At 43.8% G+C, this 25,092-nt stretch overlaps 2 pseudogenes; one reads left to right on the top strand and one right to left on the bottom strand.

Annotated features, from left to right (window-relative positions):
• Positions 1-19,775: 19,775 nt before the first annotated feature.
• Positions 19,776-21,826, bottom strand: LOC116476183 (elongation factor 1-alpha 2-like; annotated as a pseudogene).
• A 679-nt stretch (positions 21,827-22,505) lies between these two features.
• Positions 22,506-24,476, top strand: LOC116476181 (elongation factor 1-alpha, oocyte form-like; annotated as a pseudogene).
• The last annotated feature ends 616 nt before the right edge of the window (positions 24,477-25,092 follow it).

Here is a 25,092-nt window from a genome sequence, read left to right as displayed (position 1 = left end):
ATGATCTCGATCTCCTGACCTCATGATCCACCTGCCTCGGCCTCCCAAAGTGCTGGGATTACAGGCATGAGCCACTGTGCCTGGCACTTTTTTTTTTTTTTAACAGAGTCTCACTCTCTCACCCAGGCTCTCTCTGCACCCAGGAATGCAGTGGCACCATCTCGGCTCATTACAACCTTCTCCTCCTGGGTTCAAGTGATTCTCCTGCCTCAGCCTCCTGAGTAGCTGGGATTACAAGCACACACTACCATGCCCAGCTAATTTTTTTATTTTTAGTAGAGACAGGGTTTCACCATGTTGGCCAGGCTGGTCTCGAACTCCTGACTTAAGGTGATCTGCCTGCCTTGGACTCCCAAAGTGCTGGTATTACAGGCATGAGCCACCACGCCTGGCAAAACTTTTAAATAATTAAAGTTAGTTTTATTCAGAAGGCTTCCTGAGGATTATAGACAGAGGCCGACAGCCCAGGAACAGCCCTTCTGCTCTGTCAGAGGTTCTGTCAGACTGCCATGACACAGGGCTTCAGCCCACTGTTTAGATACAGGTGGTGGAGGTTCAGTACATGCAAAATCACATCAAACTGGCTCAGAAGTTATATTACAGCAGAATTACATCAAGGCTTGAGTGTAAGAGTACATCTGGTCATAGATTACTAAAGTACCTTTGGTAATAGATTGTGAAAGCATGATCACTAACCTGGTCAGACATTATCTTATGTGTAAGAAAAGCCAAGGGCCAGGATCATTTATCCTTTTAAGGAATTATGGTGACTCAGGCAAGAGACATGGGGCCCATGTGCTCTCTCCTGTTTTGTCCTCAAACTATCTTTCAGAGAGCTGCATGTTGTCACAGAGTCAGAAGTTTAAGCAGAAATGAGCAAATTTGGCTTCTTAAGTTTGCTACTTTGTCTCACACTGACTTTTTAATTCTTTCATTCATTTTTTTCATCCAACAAATTTTTGTTGAAGACAGAGTATGTGTTAGTCACTTTTCTAGGTGCTAGAAAATAGCAATGAAGAAGGGAGAGAGGAAATCCCTTGTCCTCATGAAGCTCACTGTTTAGCAGGAACCTGAAAAGGTCACATGGAGCTAAGGAAGTGAGCCATGTAACACGAGAGGGAAATGCATTTCAGGCAGAGGGAACATCAGTGCAAACGCCCCGGTGCAGGGATGAGAGGGTGAGCACTTGACAATAATGCCAGAGAGTTAACGAGGGAAGTAGTGTATGTGCTGAATTGTGCAAGGCCTTATGCTCCTCTGTGAGGTTTCTGGCTTTTCTCCTGAGTGACTGGGGGCTGCTGGAGGGTTTTAGGCTGAGGAGAAGGTTTTAAGCTCATCTGACATATTTTCTATAAGGATCAGTCTGACTGCCACATGGGAACAGGGAGGATGGCAGCTTGGACCAGGATGATGGAAGTCATTGAGTCCAACAGGAAATTGTGGAACTCCTGAGGGCGTTTCTTTGGGTCCTTTCCACCGCAGTACCTTTGCACGTGATGCTCCCTGTGCTTAGAAGGCTCTCTCACACTCTCTTTATCTTCTGTCTCCTCCAGGTCTCAGCTCACGTAGCTTTCCCAAGAAAGCATGTGCAACCCCCAGATGAGATTAGAGCTGTCTCTCTCCACAAGCTCACACCACCTTGGATTTCTCTTTCATGGTGTCATCACAATTAGAATGCATTGTTTATATCAAGAGTTGGTGAATGTTTCTCCATCTTATAAGCTCTATACCATGTCTATCTTCTCACCATGGTATCTCCAGTTTTGAGGACAGTGCGTGCACACAGAGGGACTTACTAAGTGGTGATGCCCTTAGATCCAAACAAGGTCTTTTCTCCCTGAGGTGAGAGTCCTGCAGCGAGACGTTGCTTATGTGACCCCATCTCCTCCCGTGGTGCTAGTCGCCTTCTACTCATTGGCAAGTCCAACCCAGGCATCTTCTCCGAGTTCCCTCTCACTGTTTCCATTTGGCTTTCTCACCATCACCTCAAACACAGCCTATCTTGTCCCCACCAAACATGCCCCACAAGCCACCCAGTGCTAAGCCAGACACTTGGAAATTTATCTGTGATACTTCCCCACACTTGACCTCTACATTCATTTAGCTCTGCACTAAATGAATGGATTTATTCATCCATCTCTGTCCGCATCCTTTCTAAGCCGCCACTGTGTTTCATTTGTCTCCCAACTGGACTCACGATGTCCACTCCTGTGCCCTTTCTCCCCAGTCCCTTCTCTAAGCTGCAGGCAAAGAGAACCTTTAAAAATTCAGATCTCATCAGATTACACCCCTGATTAAAATCTTTAAATGCCTTCCTATTGCTCCTAGATAAATACCAAAGTCCTTACAAACCAAAATCCTCATCCCACTCTGAAGTATCTTACTCTTTCCTTCATCCCTAGTCACATTCTATACCCTGTCAGTCTTTTTTTTTTTTTATTTTTTATTTTGAGACAGAGTCTCTCTCTGTCGCCCAGGCTGGAGTGCGGTGGCGCGATCTCGGCTCACTGCAAGCTCTGCCTCCCAGGTTCACGCCATTCTCCTGCCTCAGCCTCCCCAGTAGCTGGGACTACAGGGGCCTGTCACCACGCCTGGCTAATTTTTTTGGTTTCTTTTTTTAGTGGAGATGGGGTTTCACCGTGTTAGCCAAGATGGTCTCAATCTCCTGACCTCGTGATCCACCCGCCTCGGCCTCCCAAAGTGCTGGGATTACAGGCGTGAGCCACCGTGCCCAGCCCAGTCTTTCTATTCACTCCAGAAGTATTAATTTTCTTTGGGTCCTTTCCACCGCAGTACCTTTGCACGTGATGCTTCCTGTGCTTAGAAGGCTCTCTCACACCCTCTTTATCTTCTGTCTCCTCCAGGTCTCAGCTCACGTAGCTTTCCCAAGAAAGCATGTGCAACCCCCAGATGAGATTAGAGCTGTCTCTCTCCACAAGCTCACACCACCTTGGATTTCTCTTTCATGGTGTCATCACAATTAGAATGCATTGTTTATATCAAGAGTTGGTGAATGTTTCTCCATCTTATAAGCTCTATACCATGTCTATCTTCTCACCATGGTATCTCCAGTTTTGAGGACAGTGCGTGCACACAGAGGGACTAAGTGGTGATGCCCTTAGATCCAAACAAGGAGGCCTTTGCCTGAATCCTGCTCCTGCCCTCCTCCAGCTGTGTGAGGTAAAATGTCTATAGGCCCAAGGGGAATTGTCCACCCAAGGCTATGTCCTCCTTCTAAGTGCCCAGGACTCTAAAATTATCTACCCCAAAGGCCCAGGACCCACGTCCATGGTCTCTATGTGCCTCTTACCTGGGCCTATTCTCACAAAGGTGGATGAAGCCATTAGAATGAGTGCCTTTAGGCCTGAGGCATGTCCATGGAGTGGTGGGTGAAGCTGTGTGTGCAGCTTGGACATGCAAGGTAGAGCATCCATACACCTGTGTGCAAGGATACATGGTACAGAACTCAGCTTGGGTGAGAAAAAAGTTGTCAGGCCATGGATGGAAGGCTAGGGCCAGCAATCCTTGCACTGTCACATTTGCGCACAGAACTGTGAGTGTTCCAAGAATTCTATATTCAAACCTAGTTTTTCAGGTCATCTTGAAAGTGAATTGGTCAAAGAAGCATAAAACATTTATAATGATTTGTTACCTAGATTTGTAATTGTGAAATATCTATACACTTGTGATGTGGACCTCAAAACCTGATAATGAGTATTTATTGAATGAATAAATAAATGAATAGGTTTATTCCTGGATCTTACCATTTGCCATTTGTAGTGACTGGATGAAGAAAATGAATGAATGCTTCATGCAAATAAATCCCCACAAAGGCAAATGCATTTTATTTAAAGTGAAGATCCAGCTGCCAAGGGAGTTAATCTGTCTACCTAGGTTGAAATATTTTTTCTCAGGGCAGCTCTGACTTGGATGCGTCCGTTTTATAAGTCAGTGACAAGTATAAGTAATAATAGTGAACATTTATTGGGCTCTATGTTCAGGACTGTTTTAAGCCCACCATGTAAACTAATTAAATATTCACAATTCTATGAGGTAGGTGCTATTATCATTCCCATTTTACAGATGAGAAAACTGAGGCTCATAAAGCCAGATGAGGACCAGAGATGGAGAGAACAAGGATGAGGGACAAAGAAGGGAGGAAGGACTGAGCATAGATTCAAGGTTATGGAGACCAGAGTGTAACTTACTGTGGGTCACACAGCTAGTAAATTACAAAGCTAGAGCTAAGTTCCCAGGCAGCCTGTGCTGCATACATTATGCTACGGTATTTGCAGGAGGTAAAGTCCTCCTGTGTCTCCCCCTTGTTATCAATACCCAGGGCCTCTGAGCCAGGATCTACGGGTGTCGGGGCCACACTCTCTAATGGCCAAGTTGCCTTTGTAATGGGTGAGAAATGATAAGGGATTAAATTTGAAGTTTAGTCAGCAAGATGCCTAATACCCCCACAGGGAAGAAGTTCATCCAATTTTTACATTCAATTTCCTCCTACAGCTTTAGAGGAAAACAAAGAAAAGAGAAAGAGCATCTCATGATAAAGAAAGTTATTAGATTTTCATTTACTGGTCATGATACCAAGGGTCCTGAATGGGAAAATAAACTGTAACTCCTTAAAGGTGAATTTCTCACCTGCTGTAAACTTTAATTAGTAAGAATACTAACAGCCTGCAAATGCTCTCGTTCCACCTGAGTGGATTACTGTTGTTAAAATAGGAAAGCTCAGTATCCCCTTCCTGCTCTCCAGCTGTAGGATCACCAGCAGCAGCTCTAAGAAGGACCCCCAGAGAGAGTCTAAGCCAGATGAGGACCAGAGATAGAGAGAACAAGGACGAGGGAGAAAGAAGGGAGGAAGGACTGAGCATAGATTCAAGGTTATGGAGCCCTGAGAGTCCTTACATCCCCAACTGCGCATTTTCAGCAGATACTCAGGGTCTCCCCTGTGTGAGGGGAAGGTTCAATATCACATTAATAAATGTCCATCTCCAGGGGTAATCAGTAGCCACTGGAGTTTCAGACAGCATCAATGTTAATTAAAAATTTGGATAGAATTTTTTGCATAACAAAAAGTTTTTTTTTATTTCAGTGTTATTCTCTACTGCATTATTTATAATAGCAAAAAAAAAATGACATGCCTTTTGAATTTTGTCACTGGCACTGAAATAACGTCAGTTCATTTTTCCTTTTTCACTCATTCTGATCTTCCACTTCCAGATTTATAAACCTGTATTTCACAGGGCTGTTTTGATAATAAAATAAAATAAAACATTTATATGTTCAGCACAATTGCCATTTACTAGTAACCATAATTTATTGAAATGACATAATGTAAAAATTCCTAACACATGGTAGGCATTTAACACATTTGCTGAAAGAAAACAAAGCAAAGCAAATTAAAAAAAAAAAGGTTGGAAAATGGCTAAATTTAAAAGGATAATCCTCTCCTCTTCTAGGCTCCCATGGATGTGTCCCAAACCAGAGCAATGGAAACAAATCAGACTTCAAACTTGGGATATTCCAAATGATTCCAAAGAACGTAACAAAATGCAGGCTTTGGCATCAGTTCTCCTAAAACACAAACAGCATAAAGTACTCAGAATAGTAACTTACAGTCCATAAAGGAATTGCTCATGTTCTCAGATGGTCATTTGGAAGGTCCATTTGTCCTGTACCAGCATGCACTTTGAGCTTCCACTGCCAGTGGTTGTATCTATTACAGTACGTAGCTAGTTAGGGATGAGCAGGGGAGAAGAGGGATACCTTCGAAAACCCCCCACACAAACCAGGAATGTCAGCTGACCACCAGGTGATGGTCAGGTGGTTGTAAACTGTCTCTCTCAAATAATAATTGGTCACAGCTGGGGCTAGGGAAAGACAGTTTCCCAATAGATAGAAAAACCTGAAACTGGTGATCAACAGCTTCCTGATAAGATCTCAGGAGTTGAGCAAGTGGGCTCAAGCGCATGCATCAAGAGGCAAAATGGCAGAGTTTAACTGGCATATGACCTTCCTCTAGGAGCACTAGACTGGTGGGGGAAGAAGCCTCAGGCGAGCATGCATACAACGCCAATATACACCCTGCATGTGCTCCTCTCCCAACTGCTAGCAGGCCACTGTACATGTGGAGAGCCCACCCCAAGGGAAGAATCAGGGGAGAGGTAACAGGAGACCCCAGAAGTATGCCAATGTATAAAACCTCAAGTCAGAAGGCCAGAATGCACACTTAATCTTTCAAGTTGCCCGCTTGGCCTTCTTCCAAGTGTACTTTACTTCTTTTCATTTCTGCTCTAAAGCTTTTTTTTTAAAAGCATTTCTAAAACTTGCCTTGGTCTCTCCTTCTGCCTTACGACCTTCAGTTGAATTCTTTTTTCTAACGAGGCAAGAATTGAGGTTGCTGCAGACTCATACCCATATGAATTTGCTGCTGTTAACAGTCTCCGTGACCAAATCTGATCTATGCCTTGAAAAAATCACCTTGTCTTTCCCTCTGCTGGCTTCCCACCCCTGCATAGAGGGTTCTTCCCTGGTTGTCACACAGCCTGCTTCTGGAGTACACAAGGGCCTGGAGTGGGAAGCCTGTAGGTTCTCACCTTGCTCTGACCCTGCTTTACCAGTTAACCTTAAGGATGCCATTGGCCTTTCTGAACTCCTGTATTCTCATCTGCAAAACTGGGACAGCGGACTGTCTGGCTACTGCCCATTGTGTGTTGTATGTTTGAGAACCCGGTGAACAGTTATTTCGGAAACCTTGACTAAACCCTTGCAACCCTCCCCACCAGCTAGCTACTCTCTCATGGCACTGCTGTCCTTGCCATGTATTTATCTCTGTTGAAGCACTATGGATGCTATAACTCAGTTTCATTTCTCTTCCCTGCCTCTTTGGATCTCAGTCTCCTTGGTGCCTGGACAAAATATTTGTTAAATGAGTGAATGAATGAGAAGACACTGAATTGCACAATGCCCTAGATAAGGGTAAACTTCTTCTGTAAAGGTACAGATGATTAATAGAGTTAGTGTTTCAGGATTTGCGGGGCTGTTGTAACTACTCAACTCTGCTGGTGTAGCCCCAAATCAGCCATCCACATACATAAATGAATGAGTGTGGCTGTATTCCAATGAAATTTTATTTATGGACACTTATATTTGAATATCATTTGATTTTCACACGTCATAAAATATCATTCCTCCTTTGATTTTTTTCAACCACATCAAAGTGTAAAAACCATTCTTTGCACATGGGCTGTACAAAAGCTAGAGGAGAGCCAGATTTTGGCCTGCAGGCCATAGTTTGCCAATTCCTGCACCAAAGTAATAGTAATATTGATTTTTTAAAAACATATATATATATATGGTAGACATTACACATATTTACTTATTTATTTTGTAGAGACAGGGTCTCACTATGTTACCCAGGCTGGCCTCAAATTCCTAGCCTCTAGCGATCCTCCTGCCTCAGCCTCCCAAAGTGCTAGGATTACAGGCATGAGCCACCACGCCCAGCCTAGATACCGGTTTTATTACAGATATTATTGAGATTGCCCATGATCTCTTTACTTTCACATTTTAGATAATGATATGTGTCAAGTGTGTGACCTCATGCCTATGTCTCTCACAGTCACAGAGAATCTCCACTTTTCACTTGCCACTCCGTCTTTCTGAGAATGTGATCCACTGCCTTCCCCTCACTCTGTCCCAGCAAAGGCTCTGTGGCCTTCCTCCCCCTGGGGTGCCTGGGCTGGCCCTCACCACACTGGTCATCTTCCCAACGGGGGGTCCCACATGAACTGTCCATGCTTTCACAGAATAAGGGTTACAAAGATTCTGACATTCTTTGGACATGCAATTTGGCTTAGAATTGGGGTAAGAGCTGGTGTAGCCTCAAATCAGCCATCCACATACATAAATATCCATTGTGCAATCATAAATAATAATTCATATTATAATATCTGCCATTTATGGAGCACTTACTATGTGTTCAACATTATTCTAGAAATTTTTCATATCATCTCATTTATGAAATGATTTTGAAGTAGAATTGATGTATCCATCACTAAGATTGGCTTCTTCCTTTTTCAAGACCTATTTAACATAGGAAGGTTTGTAAAGACCATTTTTCATCCAAATCTGTATGAATAGATTTTTTTGAGATGGAGACTATAATAAACTGTCATTTATTGAGAGTTTAACATATATAAGGCACCATTTTATGAATTCTTCCATTGGAGTAGATAATATTATTACTTCAATTTTTGGTGCAAACCCAGGCTTATGAAAGCCAACTAACTTGGCTGGGCATGGTGGCTCACACCTATAATCAAAGTGCTATAATCCCAGCACTTTGGGAGGCAGGCAGATCATTTGAGGTCAGGAGTTCAAGACCAGCCTGGTCAACGTGGTGAAACCTCATCTCTACTAAAAATACAAAAATTAGCTGGGTGTGGTGGTGTGTGCCTGTAATCCTAGCTATGCTGGAAGCTGAGGCAGGAGAATGCTTGAACCCAGGAAGCGGAGGTTGCAGTGAGCAGAGATAGCACCTCTGCACTCCAGCTCCAGCCTTGGTGACAGAGTGATACTCCGTCTCAAAAATATAAAGAAAGAAGAAAGAAAGAAAGAAAGAAAGAAAGAAAGAAAGAAAGAAAGAAAGAAAGAAAGAAAGAAAGAAAGAAAGAAGAAAGAAAGAAAGAAAGAAAGAAAGAAAGAAAGAAAGAAAGAAAGAAAGAAAGAAAGAAAGAAAGAAAGAAAGAAAGAAAGAAAGAAAGAAAAAGAAAGCTAACTAACTGGTTCAGTAATTTAGCTAGAAAATAGTAGAGTGAAGTTTTGACATAGGCAGTCTGATTCCGAGCCTCCTCCTAACTTCTAATAATTCTGCCCCAAAATTTTAAAGCCATGAGCATTTTGACATTTTACTATCATCATTCTGAAGTATTTGCTGGGTCTTCTCACCACCTTCCTTTATGTTATTTATTTTTAGAGATGGGAACTCGCTCTGTCACCCAGGCTGGAGTGCAGTGTCATGATCATAGCTCATTGCAGCCTCAAACTCCTGGGCTCAAACTATCATCTTGCTGCATCCTCCTGAGTAACTAGTATTACAGGCACGTGCCATCATGCCCAGCTAATTGTTTAAGTTTTTTGGTAGATGTGGAGTCTCACTGTGTTTCTCAGGCTGGTCTCAAACTCTTGGCTTCAAACAATGCTCCTACCTCAGGCTCAGCCTCCTAAAGTGCTGGGATTCCAGGCATCCAGCCCTTTATGTTATTTTTCTATTTCTGTAGTCTTTCCTATTCATTGAAAAGTCTGTATTTCTCCCACCATCACCATGGCATCTTCCCCATCTCCTTTATTACCTTGAACTTGAAAGCGGCAGTAATTTTATCTATCCTGTGGCACCAGTTGATAAAATTATTGGAGGGGAAAGGACTATTAAGTTTTCAACAGTTGACCTGGTGACCTTCATTTCAAGTTCAGAGGATCTTTTAAAGCTCTTTGCTTAGGATCTCAGCCTATTTCTTACATTTAAAAATATCCAGTGTTCTCTCCTGGGGCTGCGTTAAATGCCACTTCTGCCATGAAGACCTGGGGATAATGAAATGCATTTGCGTTGTATCAGGAAAGCAATATTCAAATGAGGTTTCTGTATCTCAGCAGCGTCAGTTGTGAAAGAGGGATTGCAACAGTGCCCAGCTCATAGGGTTATAGTGAGGGCGAAATAAAGCAGTACATGAAAAGTGGTCCCAAATGTGTCAGGCATAGGGAAAGTCAACATGCTCTTAATAATTGTTGCTATTTTACAAGTAACCAAATCTTAGAAGTGGCAACTGCAGTAATGATCTTTGCAATTTTACAAAGTCCATCATCAAAATTGGTGTGTTAGTCCATTTTTGCACTGCTATAAAGAACTACCTGAGACTGGGTAATTTATAAAGAAAAGAGGTTTAATTGACGCACAGCTCTGCAGGCTGTACAGGAAGCATGGCTGGGGAGGCCTCAGGAAACTTTCAATCATGGCAGAAGGCTAAGGGGAAGTAGGCAACCCTTACATGGTAAGAGCAGAAGAAAAGAGAGAGAGAGGAGGGATGTGCCACACACTTTTAAACAACAAAGTCTCATGAAAACTCACTCACTATCATGAGAACAGTAAGGGGGAAGTCCATCCCCATGATCCAGTCACCTGCCATCAGGACCCTCTTCCAACAGTGGGTGTACAATCCAACATGAGATTTGGGCAAGCGCACAAATGCAAACCATATCATTCTGCCCCTGGCCCCTCCAAAATTTTATGTCCTTCTCTCATTGCAAAATACAATCTTCACTTTTCCACAGTTCCCCAAGTCTTAACTCATTTCAGCATTAACTCAAAAGTCCACAGTCCAAAGTCTCATCTGAGACAAGCCAAGTCCCTGCTGCCTATGAGCCTGTGAAATAAAAAATAATTTAGTTACTTGCAAGATATAATGGGGGTACAGGCATTAGGTAAATACACCAATTCCCAAAAGGAGAAATCAGCCAAAACAAAGGGGCTACAGGCCCCATGCAAGTTCAAAACCCAGCAGGGCAGTCATTCAATCTTAAAGCTCCCAAATAATCTCCTTTGACTCCATGTCTCACATCCAGGCCACACTGATGCAAAAGGTGGGCTCCCAAGTCCCTGGGCATCTCTGCCCTTGTGGCTATGCAGGGTACAATGCCCCCTCAGCTGCTTTCATGGGCAAATGTTGAGTGCCTGTGGCTTTTCCAGGTACATGGTGCAAGCTGTTGGTGGATCTCCCATTCTGGGGTCTGGAGGATGGTGGCAATCTTCTCACAGCTCCACTAGGCAGTGCCCCAGTGGGGACTCTGTGTTTCCCCTCTGCATTGCCCTAGTAGAGGTTCTTCATAAGGGTTCCATCCCTGCAGCAGACTTCTTTCTGGACATCCAGGCATTTCTGTACAGCCTCTGAAATCTATGCAGAGGGTCCCAAACCTCAACTCTTGCCTTCTGTGCACATGCATGCTTAGTACCATGTGGAAGCTGCCAAGGCTTAAGGCTTGCACCCTCTGGAGCAGCAGCCTGAGACATATCTGGGGCCCTTTTAGCCATAACTGGAGCTGGGGTGGCTAGGATGCAGGGAACAGTGTCCCAAGGTTGCACAGGGCAGCAGGACCCTGGGCCTGACATATGAAACCATTTTTCCCTCCTAGACCTCTGGGCCTGTATGGTAGGGGATGCTGTGAAGGTCTCTGAAATGCCTTCGAGGCGTTTTTCCCATTGTCTTTGCTATATTAACATTTGGCTCCTCTTTACTTATGCAAATTTCTGCAGCTGACTTTAATTCTTTCCAAGAAAATGGGTTTTACTTTTTTACCACATCATCAGGCTGCAAATTTTCCAAACTTTTATGCTCTGCTTCCCTTTTAAGTGTAAGTTCCAGTTGTAGATAATCTCTTTGCTAATCCATATGAGCATATGCTGTTAGAAGCAGCCAAGCCATGTCTTGAATGCTTTGCTGCTTAGAAACTTTTTCTGCCAGATAGCCTAATCTCTGTCAAGTTTAGTGTTCCACAGATCTCTAGGGCAGGGACATAATGCTGCCAGTCACTTTGCTAAAGCATAGTAAGAGTGACCTTTATTTCAGTTACCAATAAGTTCCTCATCTCCATCTGAGACCACCTCAGCCTGGACTTCATTGTCCATGTACACTATCAGCATTTTGGTCACAACAATTTAACAAGTCTCTAGAAAGTTCCAAACTTTCCCTCATCTTCCTGTCTTCTGAGCTTTCCAAACTGTTCCAACTTCTACCTGTTACTCAGTTCCAAAGTTCCTTCCACGTTTTCAGGTATCTTTACAGCAATTCCCCATTCCTAGGTACTAATTTTCTGTGTTAGTCCATTCTCACATTGCTATAAAGAACTACCTTAGACTGGGTAATTTATAAAGAAAACAGGTTTAATTGGCTCACAGTTCCACAGGCTATACAGGAACCATGGCTGAGGAGGTCTCAGGAAACTTACAGTCATGGTGGAAAGCAAACAGGAAGGAGACACATCTTACATGGCCAGAGCAGAAGGAAAGAGAGTTGGGGGTGTGCATGTCACACACTTTTAAAGAACAAGATCTCATGAGAACTCATGCACTATCACAAGAACACACTCACTATCATGAGCACAGCAAAGGGGAAGTCTGCCTCCATAATCCAATCACCTCTCACCAGGCTCCTCCTCCAACATTGGGGATTACAATTAGACATGAGATTTGGGCAGGAGCACAAGTTTAAACCATATCAATTAATCAGAAGCATGAGCCATTTATTTTCCCAGTCCAGGCCCAAGATGGCTATGCGGTGTGTGGGCCTCACAGATCTGCCCAGACATAGCCTACTTGGTTCCAATGGTTGCAGGCAGAGGACAATTTTGTGTTTTAATGATATGAAAAAATGACATCAATAAATTTAATGAAAAGATTATTCCCATGTTTATAGAATCAACAATGTCTAATGGAATCATTTAAACATCTCAGTTATATTCCCAGTACATTTTACACAGAAGTTGATATGCTGTAGGTGGTATTCAGAAATCTGGGGATTTGAGAAGGTTTGGGGGCATCACTTGTGATTAGTGCCAAAGATAAACAGGATGTGATTTTTTTTAACAAGAAATATGACCATTATCTAATTCTTCTAAGGGTTGGTAGAAAGGCAAGAGGGCTGCTCTTCTGTCCTATTTTTCTTTCCTTCTTTTTTTTTTTTGACACAGAGTCTTGCTCTGTCGCCAGGCTGGAGTGCAGTGGTGCAATCTTGGCTCACTGCAACCTCCGCCTCCCGGGTTCAAGCAATTCTCCTGCCTCAGCCTCCCAAGTAGCTGGGACTACAGGCACACACCACCATGCCCAGCTATCTTCTGTCCTATTTTTCTATGCTATAAACCAGTATTTTCCAAACTATTCCTCAGTACATTATTTCCATGAGTGCTTAATAATGTGACTCTAAAAAAGCATTCCCCTGCATGTGGTGGTGAACTCTGACTTTTCTTTCTATAAACCAGGGTTCCTGTGAAATACAAAGTGTGGATTGCTCTGCTGATACCACTGATGAGGCTGCTGCTTTATCCACGCTAATGAAGACACAAATCTCTTGAGATTACATTTTTATTGGCTTCTCAGGCACTTAAAATGTACAGATTATGGCTCCGTTGGCGTTATTTCTCCAGAACATTAACCTCACCAATTACAAGCAAATTTTCCCATCATTTCTTCTTTTTCACAGTTTTATTTTCTGAAAGTTAGAAAACTAGATGTCTTCCACATACTGATGATAGCCTCAGTTCACCTGTCCAACCTTATCTCTTGTTGCTTCCATTCTTTTCCTTCTACTTTGGTTGAGTCTTTTGAATTCCTCAGTACTTCCCTAAATGTTTCGACCTTTTCTATTGACCATACCCTCCTCCACCACGCCCCTCATTCTCTGCACGAAGGCTACTGATGTGTATGGGCTGTGTTAAATGCCACCTCATTCATTCAGCTGTCAAACATTGAGTACCTATTTTAAGTTGTGCATTGTTGTGGTATCTTAGTGAAAGGATTAGTGAATGAATGGTTTTACTCATCCCTCAGAGTTGGAAATATCTGTTAAATAATACATGGCTAGGCATGTTTATCTTTTAGGAAGAAAAGTGCTCTATAAATCAGAGAATTATTATAATATTTACATGTTGGTCTCATGAAAAATGATGAGCAGTTTTCACTATAATATGAATCCTGATAATTTGCATTTATATAGCACATTATTGGCACAACAACTTTGTCCCTTTGAGCAGCTTCATTTAAAGTGGTTTTGCTTTAATTATCTCTCACAGAGCAGCTATAAAAACGATTGTAAAATAATTTGCAAGTATATGTGTTATTCATAAATGGTAAATAACAGTTAAATTGTAAAGACAATGCAATAGAATCTGACATTTCTCAGGATAATATTTTAGTTGCTCACCTGATTGATGTATTCAACTCTGAATCATTAACATCTGGATTAGGACGGATGTGTGTCGGGGGAGGGAAGAGGGAGCGTGCACTTACCTTAGAAGCATCTCTTGTTTTACCCTTTGATTTTTTTCTGTGTCTGACAAGATATTCACAAAGCATGTATGTGTTCACAGGCTAACAATGTGAGTTCAAATGTATAAGGTGTTTTAAACATTAACTAATAAATGAACACTCCATAGATATCTGAGCATTTCATTCTATCCTTCACCAATAGAACTGGTCAACTCTTTGCAAAGCACTGTGAATGGCACCTTGGAAACAGCAATCAATGAGTCAGTCATGATATTTCAGCATCAATGCAACAAAGTTAGTCCGTGGTAATATTTACATAATCTCTTTTCTCCTCCAGTGCTCTGGAGGTAACATCTATATTCACCATCACTGCAGAGTGAAATTTAGGGCTCCCAACCTCTACTGACTTTGAGTGTAGTTGCTCTGTTGTTTCCTCATGGAGTCTGTGGTTTTGTTTCCAACCCATTATTGATTGTTCTAAAGACTGGTCCAGGAGCAAGGCAGGAGTGGTTATCAGTTCTACAGGTGAAGAGCTTATAAGTTACAGTATCAATGGCTTATTCAAAGTCACACAAAATAAACAGGAGATCGAACCTGAACTCAGATTTCTAGAAATGAGGGAGGGAAGAGTGCTTACAAATACGGGATATATCTATAATATGATTTCCTCTACATCACATACTTTGCAACTAAAAAAATTAAAACTGGAAATATAGATGGTCCTCAGCTTAAAATGACTCAACTTTATGATGTTTCAAAAGTCGCATGCATTCAGTAGAAACTTAATTCAAGTACCCATACAACAATTCTGTTTTTCACTTCTAGTACAATATTCAATAAATCACATGAAATATTCAACACTTTATTATAAAATAGGCTTTGTGTTTGTATTAGTCCATTCTCATGCTGCTTTAAGGACATACCCAAGACTGCATAATTTTTAAAAGAAAGAGGTTTAGTTGACTTACAGTTCCTTAGGACTGGGGAGTCTTCAGAAAACTTACAATCATGGCAGAAGGGGAGCAAACATGTCTTTATTCACAAGGTGGCAGAAAAGAGAAGAATGAGTGCCCAGGAAAGGGAGAAGCCTTTATAAAACCATCAGATCTCATGAGAACTAACTCACTATCATGAGAACATGACGGGGGAAACCACCCCCATGATTCAATTATCTCTACCTGGTCCCTCCCATTACATATGGGGATTATGGGAACTACAATTCAAGATAAAACTTGAGTGGGGACACAGCTAAACCATATCAGTGTTATATGATTTTGGCCAACTATAGGCTAGTGTAAGTGTCCTGGGCATGTTTAAGGCAGACTAGCTAAGCTATGAAGTTAGATAAGTTAAGTATATTAAATGCACTTTCCACTTATGATATTTCAACTTATAATAGGTTTATTGGGATGTAACACCATGGTTAGTCAAAGAACATCTGTGTATATTTTTCCCATTGCTCCATGAATGAATTAATGAATAGAAAGTTCTTTGATGACATTCTCCATTGACTTATCAGACTCCTCCCTCACCCACAAAAAGCCCTGGGACATTCAACTTTAACTGTGCCCTTATCATCCTCATCACCTCCTCATCCTGCTTTATTCTCCTTCTTTTCAAACCACACGGGAAAGGAGTCCTGGTTCTTCCTTCAGACACTTCCTTGAACAAACCCTGGTACTGAGAGAGGGGCAGCCTTTACACTCTCAGTCTCCATCTGCTGCCTTGTCCTGGATCTGGGCTGAGGTTCAGAATCCAATTATTTTTAGATTTATATCCCTGTCTGGCTTGTGATCCAAAGTGAATGGAGATTGGGACCCTTAAAAGTAACTCTGCAGTACTGGCAGAAAAGATGTTGCCTCCAGAGCATTAGAGGAGGAAAATGATTATGTAAATATTACTGGGGCCTTCCTTCATTGGACGGCTGCTTAGTAGAGGGCACTTGGTCAAATCAACCTTTAGGATCTGTTGTGGGCCTGTGCTCTCACCACGTGTGTGCAGACCTCTGGGTTATAATAGCCTACTGTATGTGGGTGCGAGTGTGCCACCCAGCTGGCTTGGCAGGGATTATTTTGGCATTGTTCTTGGCATATAAATACTTTTGGACTCAAATCAGACATAATCTGACTTGCCTGGGTCTCAGTTTCCACATCTAAGATGAAGATGCTTTACTAGAATGACGCCTAGGGGACTTCTAAAGGGGCAGCATGTCTTGGCTGGAATAAGAATGTTGTCTTTAGAAGGGGTTTAGAAAAAAACACATCTTGTTAAATTTCTTGCTTTAAAATTTAAAATTCAAATTCCACCTCCATTGCCTACATTTTACTTCTCCAACCCATCTGCAAAATGAAGCTCAGGGGAAAATGCCCATCTATAGCATTGGGGTGGAGATTCAGTAACACAGAGAAAGTGCTCAGGAAATATTTGCTGATGAATGATACTTGGATGGCTCAGAAGAAAAGCTTTCCATTCTAAAAGGGCTTTATGAGAACTCCCCACACTGCCATGGCTCCTGAAGATTGTCAAGCTGTGAAACATAAATGAAAGGGCTCTCTCTGCCTCCATTCCCCAAGCAAGGGTTATTTGAGCAGGAAATAATTACTATAAAATCACCAAATTATTAAGTCCTTTGTTTCCTCCAATGCTATGACTAGCTTCTGAGGTGCGGTGTGGGTGAATCTGCCCTTATTTTCCCCCATAGGCTATTTACTCAGGGAGGGCAGATATTATAGTCTGTTTTTGTGCTCCCAGACTGCCACATGAAAGATGCTTCATAAGTATTTGTTGCGAGGAAACATCTTCTTCCTACTTAGGACTTGATTTCTTATTTCTGCAGGTTTGCAAACTGAGTATCTCCTTATTCAGGCAGCAGATTCTGGGAAAATTGCCTGTCCCTGCATGTTCCCACACTTGAAACTGGGAAAAACTAAGTCAAATAATTCTTTAACTGTAAACATTCTATTTTCCAAATTGGATATGTGACACCTGGTTAGTAGAGGAATCAGAGAAAAGGCTCTCCACATATCCACCTCCATCAAATCCCTCCCAGGAGACAACCAGAATCCAAACTTTCCCCAAATGGAAAGGTTTTATCCCTACCAGGGACACAAAAGTCATGTGTACAATGCAGCAATTTCATCACTTTGTGTAAATTAGTTCTATTTGCATAGCTTAACAAAAACAAATTTTTATTAACAAAGGGCTGTGGCTCTTCTTAATATTAAGTGTTAAACCTTCACCTTTAAAATTCCCCATCACCATCTTCACTTTGTTATGTTTTGCTATTTCTAAAATATACTGGTGCTATTGTGCAGACTCAGTCTATGTCTGCAATGGGTTCTCTGTGTCTAGAAACTTGGATAATGTGAGGAATCCAATAGCTACACTGCTGCTCACTAACTATAACTGACAAAGGGCTTTGGTTAGTAGTTCTCCAGATCGATAAATTAATTAATAGGTGTATTTAGATCCTATGCCAATATTGGCTACATCATCTAGTCATTTAGGAATTAACCCTCCCTTCTTGGTTGTGACTGGAAAATGACCTTTCCTTGTATTTATGCAGTTTCCCAACAAGCACATCTTAATCACATAACTTGTTTTATCTCGGTGACTCCTCAGTGCATTGTGCTTTTCATTCCAAATGATTTTATTTCATCGTACCCATCTGAAGCCTGCATTACAGTCACTATAGATTCATTTCTAACTCTTAACCATCCCATTCCAGAAACTCTGATGACTTTATATTTATGAATTGTGAATATTATTTCTAATAAAATGACAAAGAATTAACCCTTCGAATTTGTAAATAATGGGGATATTTCCCTAGCAACAGCCAATTGCACTAGACAGAGAAAGTCATTCTATCAGGAACAGTTACCCTTTAGCTTATTTCAATGTCAGGAAACCTCTAATTCTGATTATTCCTTCAGTTCTGAGTCAGCCAAGACCATAGAGATACTGTAACTTAAATAGAAGAAGTGTAATAATAATTCTTAATGAGGAGATAGCCTGGCTCAGAAGGCTGGAAACCTATGTACTGAGAGGTATCATATTATTTCTTCATTAATTTATTCTATAACCTTGAGCAAATCATTTTGTCTATGTGTGAGTACTTTACATCCCAGTGACTGCAATCCAGCAATACAAGACAGTAGAGAAAATAGTAGTATCTACAATAGTAGATACCAGTTATTTATCAGTACCATATGCTAGGCCCCGTGCCTGCATGACCTCTTCTAATTCTTATGTTAAGCAGGAAGTCAGTTTCATTCCTAGTTTGCAGAAGAAGTTCAGAGATACTAAGTTCACACCGTTAGTAAGTAGAGAAAGCAAGATTTAGACCTAGGTCTATCTGACTTGAAAGTGAACTTGTCTTATACACTGTATTTAATTTGCCTTTGTGCTGTTTCAGGGGCTGAAACTATGCATGGTATTCCAGTAGTTCCCCCTTATATGTGGGGGATATGTTCTAAGACCTCCAGTGGATGTCTGAAACCTTGGATGGTACAGTTATGAACCCTATGCATTATATGTACTGCATTTTTCTCTACGTATGTACCTATGATAGAGTTTAATTTATAAATTAGGTACAGTAAGATTAACAACAACAATTAGCAAAATAGAACAATTTAAACAATATGCTATAATAAAAGTTATGTAAATATGTTCTCTCTCTTTCAAAATATGCTATTGTATTATGCTACAGGTAACTGAAATCAGAGAAAGTAAAATCTCAGATAAATGGGGATTACCGTATAATGTCATGGTAAAACTGGGGAATTTTAGTCCCAAAGAGGACAGTGACCAGCTCATTTTTACCATGCAGATAGGCTGCAGAGTAAGGAAGGAACCTAGATTTGAACAACGAAGTCTCCTGGGAGCTGCAGGAAGGGCCTCAAGCCTGGCCTTGGGAGAAGGGAGAGTATCTTGACAGAGGAGTGTTCCCCATCCGCATGGCTGTGCGCTCTAATTAGCACAGTGCCTTGCCTCCCTCTCTTCCCATCGCCCTTTCTAAATATGTCCAACACACTCAACTGTTCTGCCTGGCTCAGGCTCCATCACCTCCCTCCAGGACTCCCACATGGTCTCCTAAAGAGCTCCCTGCCTCCAGTCTCAGTTGCCACTGAGCTTCTTACCATACAGCCAAGAAATTACAATTTACCCCCTGTGGGCAGTACTAGTAATCAAGAGGCCTGGAGAGGTGGTTCATGCTTATAATCCTAGCGCTTTGGGAGGCCAAGGCTACAGTGAGCTATGACCATGCCACTGCATTTTGGCAACAAAGCAAGACCCTGTCTCTAAGTAAATGAATAAATAAATAAAAAGAGTAATCAGAAAATTTAAGCAAAGGGATTATATAATTAGATTTACACTGTAGGAAAATTAAACCTGAGGAGTTCATGCATTATGATCCTCCCTTTTCCCCTCACCTCTTTAGCCAATACTTTCTCCCACCATTTCCTGCCCTCCAGGCAAAAAGAGCGCAGGACTCCTCCTCTGATTCCTCTGCCTGGCAAGCACCTCCTCCCCTGTGGGCCCTGAGGTGCTGTCTCATCTTGAAGACCAGATACAGCTTCTCCTCTCTGAAGGTGTTCTCACCTCCCCATACGCATGGGAATCTCCCCAGTGTGCCCCCTTTGCAGCCCTCATTCATTACACGGAAATAGCTCCTTTGTAGTCATCTGTTTCCCCTACCAGAGTGGGAGCCCCCTCAAAGACAGGCGCTGTGTCACTCATACTTGCATCCACAGTTCCCAGGGCAGAGCCAAGCAGTGGTTGCATTCTTCACGTGGAATCCTACGTTGTTACCTGGCAGGACTTCCGCCAGGGCCTCATGGTGCATCTCCACAGATTTAACCTCAGTGGTGACATAGCTGGGGGCAAATGTGACCACTATCCCAAACTTCAAAAAGCCACTCTCCACACTCTCCACACGGCCCACTGGCACAGTGCCAATGCCTGTTCAACCCAGGAAGGGAAGTCAGTCCCAGACACAACCCAGTGAGAATTGGCTTCCTGGGAGGCCCCTTGGCTTTTGAGTTCAAGGACTAAGGACCACCTGCGGAATTGGTAGAAAGCACTAGATGGATCTCTGACTGTTTAAAACTTTGTAGTGGATAGCTTGGAAATGCTAGGTGCTTTTCCACTTTATCCTTGCTCAGGGAAGAGGTGGAGTCAGGATTTGAACCCTGGCAATCATACTCCTGTGGACTCCCTAGGGGATTCAATTAAAGATCAATTCCAGAATCCCTAACGGAGTAGCCTACCCTCAGCTCCATTCAGGCCTGGGTCACCTCCCATCTTGTACACATCTTGCAGGGGCAGCCTCAGGGGATTGTCGACCCTGAGCGTTGTTGGGAGAATGGAGTTCAAAGCTTCCAGCAGAGTCACCCCCATGGCGCTCCCCTCCTTCCACTTACCTTCCGGCACTTGAACCAAGGCATCTGCGGGATTGTCGACGGGAGGTGAGTCCGGGGTGGGGCCGAGCGGGCCCCACCCCGGCTGTCCCTGCTGACCAGCGCTGCACTCGCATCAGTGCTGGGCTCCAGCATGCTGTCGCCGTGCCAGCCCGAGATGGGCTGAAGGCCAGGCAGCCAGTTGTAGCCGATCTTCTTGATGCAAGCGCTTACTTCCTTGGTGATCACCGGGAGGCGCGAGCCGCTGTAGGTGGGCTCGGTGGAGTCCATTTCGTTGAAGATCACGATGAGCTGCGTGACGCCTCTCACGTTGGCCAGCAGCGGGAGCTCGTGGGTCTGTCGGTTCTTGAAGATGCCGGCCTCTGCCCAGCCGCCTGCCACGATGAGCACCGCGCAGTCGGCCTGCACCGCGGGGACACAGAAACACACGAGGTTGCGGGAGGGAGCATCGGACTGCTTTTGGGAGGTTCCGAATCCCATTGTAAAGCTGGGGAACGCCCTCCAGAACTCAGATGGCCAAATGGGATTCATGGACCGCCCTGGCTGCGGTGCATGGGGATCCTGCTTCCCAATTCCTCTCATTTAATCTCATCTAATTCAGCTTTTAGTCCCTTCTTTCTGGACCAACTGATCTACTAGTCTGAGTGTAAGAAAACCTGGTCCCTGTAGGCCCCCCCAGGGCAACAGGATCTGAGCTTCATGAGAGTGATGGGACTTTCAGTCCTGTCCTCCCTAATTCTTTCAGGATTGATGGATGATGGCCATGGGTGAGGAAAAGGCTTACAAGCCTTATGATACCTTCCTTCTCCAAGCTTCAGAAATAAATCTTGAGTTTCCCCCTCTATAGGAATGTTTCTGAAGGCATGGACTGCTTTACCTGGGAAGTGCCAGTGATCATGGTCATGAGGAAGTCTCTGTGGCCTGGAGCATCGATGATAATGCTGTAGTATGTGCTAGTCTTGAACTTCCACATGGAGATATCAATGGTGATCCTGCGTTCTCTCTCTGCCCTCAGCTTGTCCAACACCCAGGCATACTTGAAGGAGCCCTGGCCCACCTGGGAAGGGGTGGGAGAATAAATGCACTGATGGACAGCAGACAGATCTACCTCAGACAGCAGCATTTTAGGCTTGCAGAGTGCATGGTTTTCTGTACTCTGCAGCTAGAACTACCCACAAGAAAGAGGCTTCCCCTCCACACACTTCCAGACACAGAGGGAGCCTTACCTCTGCCGGCTCCTTTTCAAACTTCTCAATGATTCTCTTGTCAATGCCCCCACATTTGTGAGAGGCCCAGTGGTGGTGGACTTGCCAGAGTCCGCGTGGCCAATGATGATATTGATAAAGGCCTTCTCTTTGCCCATGGCAGTAGGTTTACTAGAATAACTGGTGGTCAAGACAGCCAGGTGGTGAGACTAGATTATTCCAGGCCTGTCTTCTTCTATTCCCTCTTATTGAATAATTAATTTATGTTTTTTCTCTTATTTTCAGATCCTTTTCCTTCCCTTCTCCACATGTCCAGAAGTTTGGTCCCCATAAAATTACAGTGGGCTGAGCACAGTTGCTCATGCCTGTAATCTCAGCACTTTCGGAGCCTGAAGCAGGAGGATCACTTGAACTTAGGAAAAGAAGGCCAGCCTGGGCAATGTGATTTAACCCATCTCTACAAAAAATTAAAAATAGAGAAAAGAAAAATTAGCCAGGCACAGTAGTGTGCACCTGAGGGGACTGAAGTGGGAGAATCACTTGAGCCTGGGAAGCAGAGGTTGCAGTGTGCGGAGATCACATGACTGCACTCCAGTCTGGGTGACAGAGTGAAACACTGTATCAAAAAAGTAAAAAAAAAAAAAAAAAAAGTGTTTCTGCTTAATTCTGCAAGATTTGGGGGAAAAAAAAGTATATTCAGCTTCACTCACCCTCCCTTTATCCAATCACCCAATCAGTCAAGGAAGAAGTCTCTGACATTGGGCCTAAGGGTAAAGAGTGGCATTTTTTAACCTGAACAGGTTCTCATTCCAGATTTGGTGAGAACCAGGAGGGGCAATGCAGGTAAGGCTGGGCTCATAAAAGCAGGAGGCAAAGAGTTCACCCTGTTGACAGTTGCTGCGGTTCTTGTTGATCTCTGGATCAGTTCTGCTGCTTCTTTTTTAGAAGTGAGGACTTAAAGGGGACAAGCTGCAGACTACAGAGGGTCAGGATCTCTTGTACTATAAATGGGTCAGAGGTGGAGGGATGGAAGTTGATTGGACGAACAGGGGCTGTCTAAGCTCCAAGTGGTCAGGGGATGGCCAATGCAGGAGAAAGGTCAGGGTAGGACTGCTTGGAAGTACCTGATATAGCCAAGGAATTAGTCCAGGAGATGTGAGCCTGGGCAAATCAGTTTTACTTTTTTTTTTTTTTTTTTTGAGAAGGAGTCTCACTCTTTCACCCAGGCTGGAGTGCAGTGGCACGATCTCGGCTCACTGCAGGCTCTGTCCCCCGGGGGTTCACGCCATTCTCCTGCCTCAGCCTCCCGCGTAGCTGGGACTACAGGCGCCCGCCACCTCGCACCGGCTAATTTTTTGTATTTTTAATAGAGATGGGGTTACACCGTGTTAGCCAGGATGGTCTCGATCTCCTGACCTCGTGATCCACCCGCCTCGGCCTCCCAAAGTGCTGGGATTACAGGCGTGAGCCACCTCCCCCGGCCCTAGTTTTACTTCTCAGTTTAACCTTTCATGTCCCTGGCTCTGAGCTAGGCCCTAAAGTGGGAAGAGGCAATGCAGGAGCAGTGGTAGGAGGCTGCCCCTGCAAGATGTGTATAAGATGGGAGGTGACCGAGGGCTGAGTGGGGCCGAGGGTAGACTACACTGTTAGGGATTCCTTAATTGAATCCCCTAGGGAGTCCACAGGAGTACGATTGCCAGGGTTCAAAACCTGACTCCACCTCTTCCCTGAGCAAGGATAAAGTGGAAAAGCACCTAGCATTTCCAAGCTATCCATACACAGTTTTAAACAGTCAGAGATCCATCTAGTGCTTTCTACCAATTCCATGGGTGGTCCTTTGTCCTTGAACTCAAAAGCCAAGGGGCCTCCCAGGAAGCCAGCTCTCACTGGATGTGTCTGGGACTGACTTCCCTTCCTGGGTTGAACAGGCATTGGCACTGTGCCAGTGGGCCGTGTGGAGAGTGGCTTTTTGAAATTTGGGATAGTGATCACATTTGCCCCTAGCAATGTCACCACTGAGGTTAAATCTGTGGAGACGCACCATGAGGCCCTGGCGGAAGCCCTGCCAGTTAACAACGTAGGATTCCACGTGAAGAATGTGTCTGTGAAGGACGTTTGGCCGGGTAATGTGGCTGGAGACCGCAGGAATGATCCCTCCCATAGAGGCTGACAGTTTTGTGGCACAGGTAAGCCCCAGGGAGCAAAGGGTCTTTTGCCTGGTGCAGGTGGGAGTGCTTCAGGATTAGTCCTGATTTACACTGAGGCCACAGGTTTTGCTGCCATCTGTCTAATTCCACCCTGCTGTCCCACCAGGTGACTGCCCTGAACCACTCTGGGCAGATCCATGCCGGCTACTACCCCATGCTGCACTGTCATACAACCCAAGTCTCCTGCAAAGTTTGCCCAACTGAGAGAAAAGATTGACCGGCACTCTGTCAAGAAACTGGAGGAGAACCCCAAGGCTCTGAAGGTGGGGGATGCAGCCACTGTGCAAATGGTCCCTGGCAAGGCCATGTGTTTGGAGACCTTCTCTGAATACCCACCTCTAGGTGAGCCAGGAATGGTGCTACTAAGTCATGACAGGAAAGCACACTTTCCATTCTGTAGCTGAGGGCAGGGCAGCGGCTAAGGAGCATTTCCTTCTGGGCCACTTTCCAGGCATGTCATTCTTCCATTTCTCTTCCAGGCTGTTTAGCAGTGTGGGACATGAGACAAGCAGAAGCTGTTAGGGTCATCAAGGCTGTGGACAAGAAGTCCTCCACTGCTGGCAAGGTCACCAAGTCTGCAGCAAAAGCCAGCGTGAAATGAAGCCCACCCTCCTCTCTGCAGTGTCCTCAGCTCCCCCTTCCCCCTCATTAACTAAACATTCAATGAATGTATGTATTTCCTAAAGTGGATAAAACTTGACTAGCTGCCCTGGTTTCTTTCAAAGAGGAAAGCATGGGTAGATGGAGAACTTCTAGGCAGGATAATTATTATTTAAAGCCCATAGGCTTCCCAGGGTCATAAAACAATTTGGGGTTGTCTACCTCATTCTCATACCCAGGGTATCATTCCAACCTCTCTCCCATTTCCTTCCCTCTGTGATCTCTCCTCCCTGTAAAATAGGTGGATGGTTTTGAGGTGTGAAAAGCATACTCGTAACAGCACTGGGGTAGGATCTTAGTGCCAATAGATTGGTCCAACTCTACTGTATGATTTTTGGTGTAACCATCATTCAGTGCTGAAGGTTATTCAGCTAATGCAGTGAGGTGGAGACTCTAACTAGCTCATTTAGAACTTGGGCTCAGAAGCTGGTGCCCAACATGTTAAATTTAAGTTAGGTTAATATGCCTAGAGGGTAAGGAATCAATGGTTGGAGTTCTTACAACCTTTGATCTTGTTGTTGTCAATTAATGGGTGCAACAGGATAACTTTTCATGGA

This window comes from Hylobates moloch, unplaced genomic scaffold (assembly GCF_009828535.3).
Source record: "Hylobates moloch isolate HMO894 unplaced genomic scaffold, HMol_V3 SCAFFOLD_11, whole genome shotgun sequence".
In the NCBI taxonomy this organism is placed as follows: domain Eukaryota; kingdom Metazoa; phylum Chordata; class Mammalia; order Primates; family Hylobatidae; genus Hylobates; species Hylobates moloch.
Note: the sequence above shows the minus strand (reverse complement) of the source record. Positions and strands in the feature narration are given on the sequence as shown.